Here is a 15,900-nt window from a genome sequence, read left to right on the forward strand (position 1 = left end):
CTATAACTGCTATGGTTCCCGAGCCCGTATATCCATAAAGGCCCTGGGGAGAACCCATATGCACGTGTGGAATAATAAACGGTAAAATGTATTCCTAGTCGTACCTCTAAGACTAGCTCAAGTGTTGCATGATGATTATGTTTTCCCAATCATGGGCATGTCTATGCCAAGCAACTTTGAGGGCACAATGTCAGGAAGGACATTTGTGTTGAATCGACCCTAATTGATGTTATGCTATGAGATACATTCGTCACAAGTTAATGGTTTATAACACAGAGATAGTTAATGTTTGCATAATTCCTTAGACCATGAGAGTATCAAGTTTCTTCATGCTTGCTTCATGAACTTTGGGGTTTGTTAAACGTCATCCGTAACTGGATGGCTATTACGGCGGCTTACGGGTTCATGGGAAAGTACGTTAAGTAACTTGATAGCTCGAGATTGGGATTTGCTCCTCCGACAATGGAGAGAAATACTCGGGCCTCCTCGGTCTTACGGTGTCCATCATTGTCTTGCCAGACACTTTGTGATTTGATCACGGGGATGCCGGAACACGAAACGAGAAAAGAGAACAAAACCGGTAACGAGGTAACTTGCATAGTGGACAAAGTGTTGGCCCACGGGGATGCAATAAATCTCACCTCAGGTGTTTGTGATATATCGTGAAGCAACAGGAATAGCTCACTGCAACTGGAGGTTCACTCAAATATTCATTCGTGTGGGTATAGGGGTCAATATGGGTGTCCACGGCTCCGATGTTGATCATTGATCGGAAGGGGTTCTGGGTCATGTCTATACTTCACCGAACCTATAGGGTCACACGCTTAAGGGTCATCTATCTGCTGAATACTAGATAGGGAGTGTGAGAGAAAATCACCGAAAAAGTTTCGGACACCGAAAAGTTTCGGACAGCGGAAAAGTTCTGCAGAGAGAGGTCACCGGATGAGTTTCGGTGAAACCGAAAAAGTTGTTTCGGGGTATGCCATTAAGTCAAAATGGTTTCGGCACATGCCTGATAATTCTTGGAGGGTGCCAGAATCATTCTGGAAACTTTTTGGAATTTTCATAAATAAAAACCGAAAATGTTTCAGAGCTGCCGGTACCGCTTTGACTGTTTTTCGCAGATGAAATTCACTAATCTGAAATTGTTTCAGAATGAATCCAAAATCATTTTAGTGGGTACTGGAATTATTCTAAGACCCACAGAAATATTTTCGGATTTAGTGGACGCGAAAAAATTGTCTTCATGAATAGTGAAAGCGCATTCTTGTTTGCTTTTCGCAGATGAAAATCACTAAACCGAAATTGTTTCGGAATGCGTTGAAAATTATTTTAGTGGGTACTGGAAATGTTCTGAGCCCACATAAATATTTTCAGTTCGAACGGACGCTGAAAAATGTCGTCATGAATAGTGAAAGTGCTCTTTGCTTGGCTTCTTGGAGAAGCCACCTTGAGGGCCTTTTTGGTATTTCCCGCCTTGGCTTCTTGGAGAAGCCACCCTTGGGCTTGGCCTATAAATAGGGGTGGAGGGGGCTGCCTAAAGGATCATCCCTTGCTCTCATACACATGCCATGCATTATCTGGCTTCTTCTCTCCCTCCCACGAAAAGAGTTTCGTAGAGATGTAAGGTTGTCTGGGTTCCGGCAGGAACTAGTTCTGGACGGCAAAGCCCTGCCGGATAGATGACACCGTATGTGTGCAACTCTATAGAGAGATCGTAGTTTCGGTCTTAGTTCGTGAGTGCCTCCCGAAGGGCTGTTCGTGTGACCGTCCGAGTTTTGAAGGTCCTCCCGAAGGGCTATCCGAGTGACCGTTCGATTTTCGAAGGTCCTCCCGAAGGGCTGTCCGCGACACCGTCTGGGGGGCTGTTCGACCGCCTCCTAGAGGGCTGTCTGAGGAGCAGATGAGGGTTTACATCCTCGCGGTTGGGAGGTTGTAAATCCTAGCTGCAGGGATCTGCACCGCCGATCGTCATCGACTCTACTTCCCGCTGCGCTGCGAGTCGGTAACAAAAAGATCAAACCATGTATGCAGTCTCCATAGTGGTCCTGGGCTGGTGCGTATGTTGGAAAATTTTTGTTTTCTGCTGCGTTACCCTTCAGTGGCATCAAGAGCCGTGCTATGCGTAGATGCAGGTTTCGATCTAGAATACATGGAGATGTATGGGTATTGCATAATATATTTAGGTAGTAGATGAGATCTATTGCTGAAAATTATTTATGCGGGTGACAGATGAAATCTGTTACCCGACGTTCTTGTTGCTTCCCTAGAATTTGCGTTTGCTCAATCTCGAGACAGCATGGTGGAATTTGACAAAGTTCTGGCAATCCGTGATCCTGATTGATCATGGAAGTGCTATCAGTTCTTTGGGTTCTGCCGTAGTCAAAAGAAAGATGAAATTCACAGATGAAAGGGCATTGCAGATATGATCTGCACGGGGGTCATGCGTATGACAAAGTTTATTATGGGGCTCGAGATTTAATTATCTCGTGTTTCATACACCCCGAGATGTTAATCTAGCAACTTGAATAATCATACTTGATGATAAAACGTTGGTAGCTGCGGTTTAAGTCAAAACCTTAGAAGCCACGTAAAATAAATTTTGCATAAACCGATTAGAGGCGTCTAACTTGGTTTTGCAGGATGTGCATGTGATGTGGTATAGCAGTGCTCATACTAATTCGATTATGTATGAGATGACTATATGATGTAATTTGATTAACATGACCTGCGTGTCATGATTCGGCATGATGGCTGGAGCCATATGATTGCACTCTAATGACCTGCATGTCAACCTTGTTGTAATGCATTATTTTCTTAGCTATAGAGATAGCAATATTATCTGGTGCATCGACAAGGTGGTGGAAACCTTCGCGAAGGTGAACACCGACGCGAATGCCGAAGATGAAGAAATGAAATACTTCTCCGTCAGAAAGGGCTATACCATATCATGCTATTATGAATTGCCTGAGATGTTTATCCCTTATGATGCACCCTTCTTGATTGCGCGGTAGTCGCTTTTTATTAGGGTGATCTCTCACAAAAATACCAAGTAGTCAGTGTTCTCCCAAGTGTAGCACCGTCACGGCACCTATCTTTTCGGGGTGCGCCGTGTCACACGGGTACGAACGATTAGAGAAGTGTGAGGCGGGTGAGTTGAGACCTCGCAGCGAGATCACTTGGTTGTCTTGACGTTCAGGCATGACCGTCATGAGCTCGGAACACACACATCAAAAGATGAACAAGAGTCACATAGAGATGTGATTGGCAAGTTGGCCTACCGGTTGAGATTTTTCGTCATCAGTGGTGTTACACCAATGGCGAACAATTGAAATGTGGGTCTTGTATCACTCACAATCAATTTTGAGAGATATTGATTTGAGTGGGAGCACACTGTTGAATTAACATCTTTAATTCTCAATGCAATTAATTTTGAACATTGTCTAAGTGTGGTTTGCATAATAGTTATAGAATAATGGCTCGCATTTCCACCTTCCCTATTAAAATTGAATAGTTGTTAAATATCTGGTTAAAACTTTACGATTGGTAACGTAATATGAGGATTGTCCTCAAAAGTGCCGAGAAGGACTTTGTCCTATCGCATGCTTTCCGTATCCTCCCGCTAATGCTATGGATCATGTGACTCTCGTCCTTCGATCCAAAAGCTAGAATTCTGTTACGGTCAAGTGGAATATGTTTGCTTCCATGAAACCCAAACTTCGAAAGTTGGGATAGTTATATGATATTCATGGAACTGAAAATTATTATCAGACACAAACAAAGCAATGTTTGTTTGCAAGTATTAGTAAAAGTGTTTACTATGCATTTGACTGTTGGGAAAGGGATCCAGAAGAACGCCTGTCATATAATGAAAGGTGAATAAAACAACAACTTAAAGAGAAAGGAAGTGTCCAAAGGGTGTTAGTATGACTTACACGCCTAGGAAGTCCGGGGCTAACGCCACTCTTAAGTTGGGTGCTTCTTTTGCGAGTAGGAGAAATACTAAAAGTTAAACTGTTAGAAGTATAAAGGCAGAAACAAAGATGACTGGAATATCCAGCTCATGTATGAATGTCATACAAGTTTTTGATGTATAGTAGGCTGGTCAAAGATATAGTTCTTGGGAATTATGGTTAAACATGTTAATCACTAATTCTTGGGTATTGTGAGTTAATCACAAAGATACCCACTCGATTGCATTCTGTTACGAATCAATGTAAGAGCTACTATGGCCTAAAAGGCTAGCCAGAAATGAGGTTAAGGTATACACAGGGAACATAGTAAATGTTACTATACCTTCCATCGGTGTATTGCCGTCTGTATTTATTTTCATAATTCATTTAGAGTTTTACAAACTCTATCCCATTGCATAAGGTATCTTGCAAGAAGGTTGTTCATAAGAGAACTTTTTATGTTCGATGTTATGAATAACACAAGGGCCATACTTTCATTATGAATGAGATGTATGTTATGAATATTGATAATAATACAATACCTCTGGGTTTACTTTCATAATTCATTTTAGAGTTTCATAAACTCTAGCCCATTGCACAATGTTTGTTGCAAAAGAGTTGTTCATAAAATCAACAATTGTTGTTAACTATTATGAATAACATGAAGGGCCATGCTTCCATCAAGATGGATGTATGTTATGAATATTGATGGTAATATGATACATCCATAACACTGACGCTAAATGTCGCAAGACTAAAAGAATACCACACAAGTGTGGCACTACATTTGGTCACATTGGAGAAACCCGCATGGAAAATTCCATTATGATGGATTTTGAAGTCTTTTTGATTTTGAATCATCTGACACTTGCAACTTTCCTCCGAAAATTGAAGTGACTAAAATACCATTCACAGGCCATAAGGAACGAACAACAAACTTATTAGTGATCATACATTTGATGTGTGTAGTCCGATAAGTGTTGTTAGTGGTGGATTTATTTATCTTCAGAAATGACTCAAGTAGATATATGGATATTTACTTGATGAGACGTAAGTCTGGATCTTTTGAAATCATTCGAAAGGTTCTCAAAAATGAAGTAGAAGTTATTGTAACAAGAAAATTATGTTTCTGCAATTTGATTGCACAAAGGAATATTTGAGTTACATGTTTAGCGAATGTCTGATGAGTTGTGAAAGGGGTTTCATAACTTGCACCTCCCGGAACACCACTGCAAGTGGAAAGTCCGTGGAGATGTAATCAAACCATTTATGACATGGTAAGGTCAAAGATGACATAAATAAATTTGCCATTATCCCTTTTAAAGTGATGCTTTAGAGACTGCGGCTTTTACACTGAAAAGAGCTACATCGGGTCTGTTGAAATGAAGCCATGGTATGGTACGCCCAACCATGTTATATCTTTTCTTAACATTTGGAATATGGGGCTTGTGTAAAAGGTTACAAACCTATTCCAAATCAGACAAGTGCTACTTTGTAGGTTATACCAAAATGTTGGGTATTCCTCCCTCACTATACCGAGGCAAATAGTTTTGCCGCGAAACGGTGTGCTTTTAAAGAGAATGGTTCTTTCAAAAAGGTGAGTGGGAGAATAGTGCAACTCGACGAGATAAACAGTATCTACGTCATCAGATCAAAGGAAAGAGACCTTGGAAGTAATTCCAGAGTTTCCTACTGCGACTGATACGGAAGTCTCTACAATAAAATGTATGAACTTCGGTCGAACTTGCAGCTGAACCACGTAGGCAAGGCTCGTGCAAACCTCTCAGGTGCGCAAACGAGATATTGTTGTTAGACAACATTATACCTACGATACACAAGGAAGCGTTGATGGGCCCTGACTCCGGAATTGGCTAAATGCCAATACAACCCGAGTTAGTTTCCATATAAGTGATTCAAGATTAAACCTTGATACACCTTTCGGAAGACTTAGAGTCTAACGAATATTTATGGAACTTAAAACTGATACGGATAAAAATGTTTTATCCATAAAGCTCGACTTGTTGAAATAACAAGTTCAAGAGTTGACTACGATGAGGTTGTTTTCATCGTAGCGATGCTTAAAGTCGGTTCGGGTTGAACTAGCAATTAATACATATTTCAATCATGAGATATGAAACATGGATGATAAAAGGATTTCCATCTGATGGAAATGAAAGCTAGGACTTGCTATATGATACAGTCCAAAGTAATTTGTCGATCCAGAGGATGCTAGTAGGTATGCAAACTTCAGAGTTCCAGCAATGGACAGAAGAGAGCAAAATGGAGTTGGAATCTTCGTGTTTTGATGAAATGGTCAAAGGGGTTTTGACTTCATCAATGGGTAACGAAGATGCTTGTAATTCAAGAAAGTAAGTGGGAGCGTAATAATATTTCTAAAAACCTTATGTGCTTGGCACATTGGTAATTGGAAATAAATTTCTTGACACAAATTAGGACTTCATTTGAAAATAGTTTTTCGATGAAGTGCTTAGGCTAAATAGCCTCAATATTAGGCATGATGATCTATGGAGATAGATTTACCTAATGGGGCTAAGCAATGAATACATATTGACAAGATGCTAAAACCTTTTAGCATTTAAAACGCCAAGGAGTGATTCTTGCCAAAGTCACATGGAAAGAGTTTTTGCAAGACTCGGTGTCCCAAAACACTAATGAGTAAAATACATGATGGAGATTCCACACACTCTTGTGTTTGGATTAATCATGTATTCCATGGTATGTAAAACAACCAGATATGTCCGATACTCCCAAGGTGTTGCGAGTATGGATACCAAAGTGATCAAATTACTGATCATGGGACAACAGTGAAAGATGTCACAGAGTACTAGAGTAAGTACTGATGACATGGTTTTCTCGCAAGCAGAGATCATGAAGAGTTCGTTGTAAAATGTTACATCGATACAGTCTTCATCTTTTCTCCATGCGATTTTCGATTTAAATTAAGGGTTTTGTGTAACACACAATGTGGTGGCACAGTTAGTTGGAATTTGTTCAAACTAGTTACTGTGGCGAATTCTATAACAAGGGCTAAGTATGTTGACGCTTTAGAAGCGACAAAGAAGATGTTGAATCATATAGTTCATTCATGAACTTAGTATAGTTCCAAGATGGCTTTTGACAATGGGACACTACTGCAGGTAGTTGCTCCATAACTCAGTCTGAGGAATCCAGGTTCGACCTGTGATTCACATACATACAAAGCCAAGTCCACACAAAATATGAATTTTGTGAAAACGTGAAAACGCGAGGACATGCAAAGATACACACGGAGCTGAAGTCGTCAGATCCGTTGGACATCAGGCTATACCACAAGCGAAGCATATTTACACCGGTGTGCCACAGGTGTGAAGTGCATTAGCATAAGCTAGATTATTGTCTCTAGTGCAAGTGGGAGTCTGTAGGAGATATGCCCTAGAGGCAATAATAAATGTTATTGATTATCTCCCTGTTCATAATTATGTTTATGTTCCATGCTATAACTGCTGTGGTTCCCGAGCCCGTATATCCATAAAGGCTCTGGGGAGAACCCATATGCACGTGTGGAATAATAAACGGTAAAATGTATTCCTAGTCGTGCCTCTAAGACTAGCTCAAGTGTTCCATGATGATTATGTTTTCCCAATCATGGGCATGTCTATGCCAAGCAACTTTGAGGGCACAATGTCAGGAAGGACATTTGTGTTGAATCGACCCGAATTGATGTTATGCTATGAGATACATTCGTCACAAGTTAATGGTTTATAACACAGAGATAGTTAATGTTTGCATAATTCCTTAGACCATGAGAGTATCGAGTTTCTTCATGCTTGCTTCATGAACGTTGGGGTTTGTTAAACGTCATCCGTAACTGGATGGCTATTACAGCGGCTTACGGGTTCATGGGAAAGTATGTTAAGTAACTTGATAGCTCGAGATTGGGATTTTCTCCTCCGACGATGGAGAGATATACTCGGGCCCTCTCGGTGTTACGGTGTCCATCATTGTCTGGCCAGACACTTTGTGATTTGATCACGGGGATGCCGGAACACGAAACGAGAAAAGAGAACAAAACCGGTAACGAGGTAACTTGCATAGTGGACAAAGTGTTGGCCCATGGGGATGCAATAAATCTCACCTCAGGTGTTTGTGATATATCGTGAAGCAACAGGAATAGCTCACTGCAACTGGAGGTTCACTCGAATATTCATTCGTGTGGGTATAGGGGTCAATATGGGTGTCCACGGCTCCGATGTTGATCATTGATCGGAAGGGGTTCTAGGTCATGTCTATACTTCACCGAACCTATAGGGTCACACGCTTAAGGGTCATCTATCTGCTGAATACTAGATAGGGAGTCTAAGAGAAAATCACTGAAAAAGTTTCGGACACCGAAAAGTTTCGGACAGCGGAAAAGTTCTGCACAGAGATGTCAGCGGATGAGTTTCGGTGAAACCGAAAAAGTTGTTTCGGGGTATGCCATTAAGTCAAAATGGTTTCGGCACATGCCTGATAATTCTCGGAGGGTGCCAGAATCATTCTGGAAACTTTTTGGAATTTTCAGAAATAAAAACCGAAAATGTTTCAGAGCTACTGCTACCGCTTTGGTTGTTTTTCGCAGATGAAATTCACTAATATGAAATTGTTTCAGGACGAATCCAAAATCATTTTAGTGGGTACTGGAATTATTCTAAGACCCACGGAAATATTTTCGGATTTAGTGGACGTGAAAAAATTGTCTTCATGAATAGTGAAAACGCATTCTTGTTTGCTTTTCGCATATGAAACTCACTAAACCGAAATTGTTTCGGAACGCGTTGAAAATTATTTTAGTGGGTACTGGAAATGTTCTGAGCCCACATAAATATTTTCAGTTCGAACGGACGCTGAAAAATGTCGTCATGAATAGTGAAAGTGCTTTTTGCTTGGCTTCTTGGAGAAGCCACCTTGAGGGCCTTTTTGGTATTTCCCCCCTTGGCTTCTTGGAGAAGCCACCCTTGGGCTTGGCCTATAAATAGGGGTGGAGGAGGCTGCCTAAAGGATCATCCCTTGCTCTCATACACATGCCATGCATTATCTGGCTTCTTCTCTCCCTCCCACGAAAAGAGTTTCGTAGAGCCGTAAGGCTGTCTGGGTTCCGGCAGGAACTAGTTCTGGACGGCAAAGCCCTGCCGGATAGATGACACCGTATGTGTGAAACTCTGTAGAGAGATCGTAGTTTCGGTCTTAGTTCGTGAGTGCCTCCCGAAGGGCTGTCCGTGTGACCGTCCGAGTTTCGAAGGTCCTCCCGAATGGCTGTCCGAGTGACCGTTGGAGTGTCGAAGGTCCTCCCGAAGGGCTGTCCGCGACACCGTCCGGGGGGCTGTTCGACCGCCTCCCGGAGGGCTGTCTGAGGAGCAGATGAGGGTTTACATCCTCGAGGTTGGGAGGTTGTAAATCCTAGCTGCGGGAATCTGCACCGCCGATCGTCATCGACTCTACTTCCCGCTACGCTACGAGTCGGTAACAAAAAAGATCAAATCATGTATGCAGTCTCCATAGTGGTCCTGGGCTGGTGCGTAGGTCGGAAAATTTTTGTTTTCTGCTGCATTACCCTTCAGTGTGTGCGTACGAATTTTTTTGAAATTACTACGTTCCCCAACAGTGGCATCCGAGCCAGGTTTTATGCGTAGATGTTATATGCACGAGTAGAACACAAGGTGGGCGATACAAGTCATACTGCTTACCAGCATGTCATACTTTGGTTCGGCGGTATTGTTGGATGAAGCGGCCCGGACCGACATTACGCGTACGCTTACGCGAGACTGGTTCTACCGACGTGCTTTGCACATAGGTGGCTGGCAGGTGTCAGTTTCTCCAACTTTAGTTGAACCGAGTGTGGCTACGCCCGGTCCTTGAGAAGGTTAAAACAACACTAACTTGATGAACTATTGTTGTGGTTTTGATGTGTAGGTAAGAACGATTCTTGGTCAGCCCGTAGCAGCCACGTAAAACTTGCAACAACAATGTAGAGGACGTCTAACTTGTTTTTGCAGGGCATGTTGTGATGTGATATGGTGAAGACATGATGCTATATTTTATTGTATGAGATGATCATGTTTTGTAACCGAGTTATCGGCAACTGGCAGGAGCCATATGGTTGTTGCTTTATTGTATGCAATGCAATCGCCCTGTAATTGCTTTACTTTATCACTAAGCGGTAGCGATAGTCGTAGAAGCAATAGTTGGCGAGACGACAACGATGCTACGATGGAGATCAAGGTGTCGCGCCGGTGACGATGGTGATCATGACGGTGCTTCAGAGATGGAGATCGCAAGCACAAGATGATGATGGCCATATCATATCACTTATATTGATTGCATGTGATGTTTATCTTTTATGCATCTTATTTTGCTTAGATCGACGGTAGCATTATAAGATGATCTCTCACTAAATTTCAAGGTATAAGTGTTATCCCTGAGTATGCACTGTTGCGAAAGTTCTTCGTGCTGAGACACCACGTGATGATCGGGTGTGATAAGCTATACGTTCAAATACAACGGGTGCAAAACAATTGCACATGCGGAATACTCAGGTTAAACTTGATGTGCCTAGCATATGCAGATATGGCCTCGGAACACTGAGACCGAAAGGTCAAGCGTGAATCCTATAGTAGATATGATCAACATAGTGATGTTCACCATTGAAACTACTCCATCTCACGTGATGATCGGACATGGTTTAGTTGATATGGATCACGTGATCACTTAGAGGATTAGAGGGATGTCTATCTAAGTGGGAGTTCTTTAATAATTTGATTAACTGAACTCTAATTTATCATGAACTTAGTACTTGATAGTATTTTGCATGTCTGTGTTGTTGTAGATAGATGGCCTGTGTTGTTGTTCTGTTGAATTTTAGTGCATTCCTTGAGAAAGCAAAGTTGAAAGATGATGGTAGCAATTACACAGACTGGGTCCGTAACTTGAGGATTATCCTCATTGCTGCACAGAAGAATTACGTCTTGGAAGCACCGCTAGGTGCCAGACCTGCTGCAGGAGCAAAACCAGATGTTATGAATGTCTGGCAGAGCAAAGCTGATGACTACTCGATAGTTCAGTGTGCCATGCTTTACGGCTTAGAACCGGGACTTCAACGATGTTTTGAACATCATGGAGCATATGAGATGTTCCAGGAGTTGAAGTTAATATTTCAAGCAAATGCTCGGATTGAGAGATATGAAGTCTCCAATAAGTTCTACAACTGCAAGATGGAGGAGAATAGTTCTGTCAGTGAGCATATACTCAGAGTGTCTGGGTATAACAATCACTTGATTGAACTGGGAGTTAATCTTCCGGATGATAGTGTTATTGACAGAATTCTTCAGTCACTGCCACCAATCTACAAGAGCTTTGTGATGAACTATAATATGCAAGGGATGAATAAGATAATTCCCGAGCTCTTCGCAATGCTAAAGACTGCGGAGGTAGAAATCAAGAAGGAGCATCAAGTGTTGATGGTCAACAAGACCACCATTTTCAAGAAAGAGGGCAAAGGGAAGAAGAAGAAGAAGAAGGGGAACTTCAAAAATAACAGCAAACAAGTTGCTGCTCAAGAGAAGAAACCCAAGTCTGGACCTAAGCTTGAGATTGAGTGCTTCTACTGCAAGCAGACTGGTCACTGGAAGCGGAACTGCCCCAAGTATTTGGCGGATAAGAAGGATGTCAAGGTGAACAAAGGTATATGTGATATACATGTTATTGATGTATACCTTACTAATGCTCGCAGTAGCACCTGGGTATTTGATACTGGTTCTGTTGCTAATATTTGCAACTCGAAACAGGGGCTGCGGATTAAGCGAAGATTGGCTAAGGACGAGGTGACGATGCACGTGGGAAATGGTTCCAAAGTCGATATGATCGCGGTCGGCACGCTACCTCTACATCTACCTTCGGGATTAGTTTTAGACCTAAATAATTGTTATTTGGTGCCAGCGTTGAGCATTAACATTACATCTGGATCTTGTTTGATGCGAGAAGGTTATTCATTTAAATCAGAGAATAATGGTTGTTCTATTTATATGAGTAATATCTTTTATGGTCATGCACCCTTGAAGAGTGGTCTATTTTTGTTGAATCTCGATAGCAGTGATACACATATTCATAATATTGAAGCCAAAAGATGCATAGTTGATTATGATAGTGCAACTTATTTGTGGCACTGCCGTTTAGGTCATATTGGTGTAAAGAGCATGAAGAAACTCCATACTGATGGACTTTTGGAATCACTTGATTATAAGTCACTTGGTACTTGCGAACCATGCCTCATGGGCAAGATGACTAAAATGCCGTTCTCCGGAACTATGGAGCGAGCAACAGATTTGATGGAAATCATACATACTGATGTATGTGGTCCAATGAATGTTGAGGCTCGCAGCGGCTATCGTTATTTTCTCACCTTCACAGATGATTTGAGCAGATATGGGTATATCTACTTGATGAAACATAAGTCTGAAACATTTGAAAAGTTCAAAGAATTTCAGAGTGAAGTAGAAAATCAGTGTAACAAGAAAATAAAGTTTCTACGATCTGATCGGGGAGGAGAATATTTGAGTTATGAGTTTGCTCTTCATTTGAAACAATGCGGAATAGTTTCGCAACTCACGCCACCCGGAACACCACAGCGTAATGGTGTGTCCGAACGTCGTAATCATACTTTACTAGATATGGTGCGATCTATGATGTCTCTTACTGATTTACCGCTATCATTTTGGGGTTATGCTTTAGAGACGGCTGCATTCACGTTAAATAGGGCACCATCTCAATCCGTTGAGACGACGCCTTATGAACTATGGTTTGGCAAGAAACCAAAGTTGTCGTTTCTTAAAGTTTGGGGCTGCGATGCTTATGTGAAAAAGCTTCAACCTGATAAGCTCGAACCCAAATCGGAGAAATGTGTTTTCATAGGATACCCAAAGGAAACTGTTGGGTACACCTTCTATCACAGATCTGAAGGCAAGACTTTTGTTGGTAAATTTGGATCCTTTCTAGAGAAGGAGTTTCTCTCGAAAGAAGTGAGTGGGAGGAAAGTAGAACTTGATGAGGTAACTGTACCTGCTCCCTTATTGGAAAGTAGTTCATCACATAAACCGGTTCCTGTGACACCTACACCAATTAGTGAGGAAGCTAATGATATTGATCATGAAACTTCAGATCAAGTTACTACTAAACCTCATAGATCAACCAGAGTAATATCCGCACCAGAGTGGTATGGTAATCCTCTTCTGCAGGTCATGTTACTAGACCATGACGAACCTATGAACTATGAGGAAGCGATGATGAGCCCAGATTCCGCAAAATGGCTTGAGGCCATGAAATCTGAGATGGGATCCATGTATGAGAACAAAGTGTGGACTTTGGTTGACTTGCCCGATGATCGGCAAGCCATTGAGAATAAATGGATCTTCAAGAAGAAGACTGACGCTGACGGTAATGTTACTGTCTATAAAGCTCGACTTGTTGCGAAAGGTTTTCGACAAGTTCAAGGGATTGACTACGATGAGATTTTCTCACCCGTAGCGATGCTTAAGTCTGTCCGAATCATGTTAGCAATTGCCGCATTTTATGATTATGAAATTTGGCAAATGGATGTAAAAACTGCATTCCTGAATGGATTTCTGGAAGAAGAGTTGTATATGATGCAACCAGAAGGTTTTGTCGATCCAAAGGGAGCTAACAAAGTGTGCAAGCTCCAGCGATCCATTTATGGACTGGTGCAAGCCTCTCGGAGTTGGAATAAACGTTTTGATAGTGTGATCAAAGCATATGGTTTTATACAGACTTTTGGAGAAGCCTGTATTTACAAGAAAGTGAGTGGGAGCTCTGTAGCATTTCTGATATTATATGTGGATGACATATTGCTGATTGGAAATGATATAGAATTTCTGGATAGCATAAAAGGATACTTGAATAAGAGTTTTTCAATGAAAGACCTCGGTGAAGCTGCTTACAGATTAGGCATCAAGATATATAGAGATAGATCAAGACGCTTGATAGGACTTTCACAAAGCACATACCTTGACAAAGTTTTGAAGAAGTTCAACATGGATCAAGCAAAGAAAGGGTTCTTGCGTGTGTTACAAGGTGTGAAGTTGAGTCAGACTCAATGCCCGACCACTGCAGAAGATAGAGAGAAAATGAAAGATGTTCCCTATGCTTCAGCCATAGGCTCTATCATGTATGCAATGCTGTGTACCAGACTTGATGTGTGTCTTGCTATTAGTGTACCAAATTAATCCAGGAGTGGATCACTGGACAGCGGTCAAGAACATCCTGAAATACCCGAAAAGGACTAAGGATATGTTTCTCGTTTATGGAGGTGACAAAGAGCTAGTCGTAAATGGTTACGTCGATGCAAGCTTTGACACTGATCCGGACAATTCTAAATCGCAAACCGGATACGTGTTTACATTGAACGGTGGAGCTCTTAGTTGGTGCAGTTCTAAACAAAGCGTCGTGGCGGGATCTATATGTGAAGCGGAGTACATAGCTGCTTCGGAAGCAGCAAATGAAGGTGTCTGGATGAAGGAGTACATATCCGATCTAGGTGTCATACCTAGTGCATCGGGTCCAATGAAAATCTTCTATGACAATACTGGTGCAATTGCCTTGGCAAAGGAATCCAGATTTCACAAGAGGACCAAGCACATCAAGAGACGCTTCAATTCCATCCGGGACCAAGTCCAGGTGGGAGACATAGAGATTTGCAAGATACATACAGATCTGAATGTTGCAGACCCGATGACTAAGCCTCTTCCACGAGCAAAACATGATCAACACCAAAACTCCATGGGTGTTAGAATCATTAGTGGGAGACTTAAGGAAATATGCCCTAGAGGCAATAATAAAGTTATTATTTATTTTCTCATATCATGATAAATGTTTATTATTCATGCTAGAATTGTATTAATCGAAAACATGCTACATGTGTGAATGCATAGACAAACAGAGTGTCACTAGTATGCCTCTACTAGACTAGCTCGTTGATCAAAGATGGTTATGTTTCCTAGCCGTAGACATGAGTTGTCATTTGATTAACGGGATCACATCATTAGGAGAATGATGTGATTGACTTGAGCCATTCCGTTAGCTTAGCACTTGATCGTTTAGTATGTTGGTATTGCTTTCTTCATGACTTATACATGTTCCTATGACTATGAGATTATGCAACTCCCGTTTACCGGAGGAACACTTTGTGTGCTTCCAAACGTCAAAACGTAACTGGGTGATTATAAAGGTGCTCTACAGGTGTCTCCAAAGGTACTTGTTGGGTTGGCGTATTTCGAGATTAGGATATGTTACTCCGAATGTCGGAGAGGTATCTCTGGGCCCACTCGGTAATGCACATCACTATAAGCCTTGCAAGCATTGCAACTAATGAGTTATTTGTGGGATGATGTATTAGGGAACGAGTAAAGAGACTTGCCGGTAACTAGATTGAACTAGGTATTGAGATACCGACGATCGAATCTCGGGCAAGTAACACACCGATGACAAAGGGAACAATGTATGTTGTTATGCGGTTTGACCGATAAAGATCTTCGTAGAATATGTAGGAGCCAATATGAGCATCCAGGTTCCGCTATTGGTTATTGACCGGAGACGTGTCTCGGTCATGTCTACATAGTTCTCGAACCCGTAGGGTCCGCACGCTTAAAGTTAGATGACGATCGGTATTATGAGTTTTGTGTTTTGATGTACCAAAGGTAGTTCGGAGTCCCTGATATGATCACGGACATGACGAGGAGTCTCGAAATGGTCGAGACATAAAGATCGATATATTGGACGACTATGTTCGGACAACGGAATTGTTTTGGGGAGTTTCGGACATATACCGGAGTACCGGGGGGTTACCGGAACCCCCCGGGGAGTTTAATGGGCCAAGATGGGCCTTAGCGGAGAAGAGGAGGGG

The sequence above is a fragment of the Triticum aestivum genome, chromosome 7D, assembly GCF_018294505.1.
Source record: "Triticum aestivum cultivar Chinese Spring chromosome 7D, IWGSC CS RefSeq v2.1, whole genome shotgun sequence".
NCBI lineage: Eukaryota > Viridiplantae > Streptophyta > Magnoliopsida > Poales > Poaceae > Triticum > Triticum aestivum.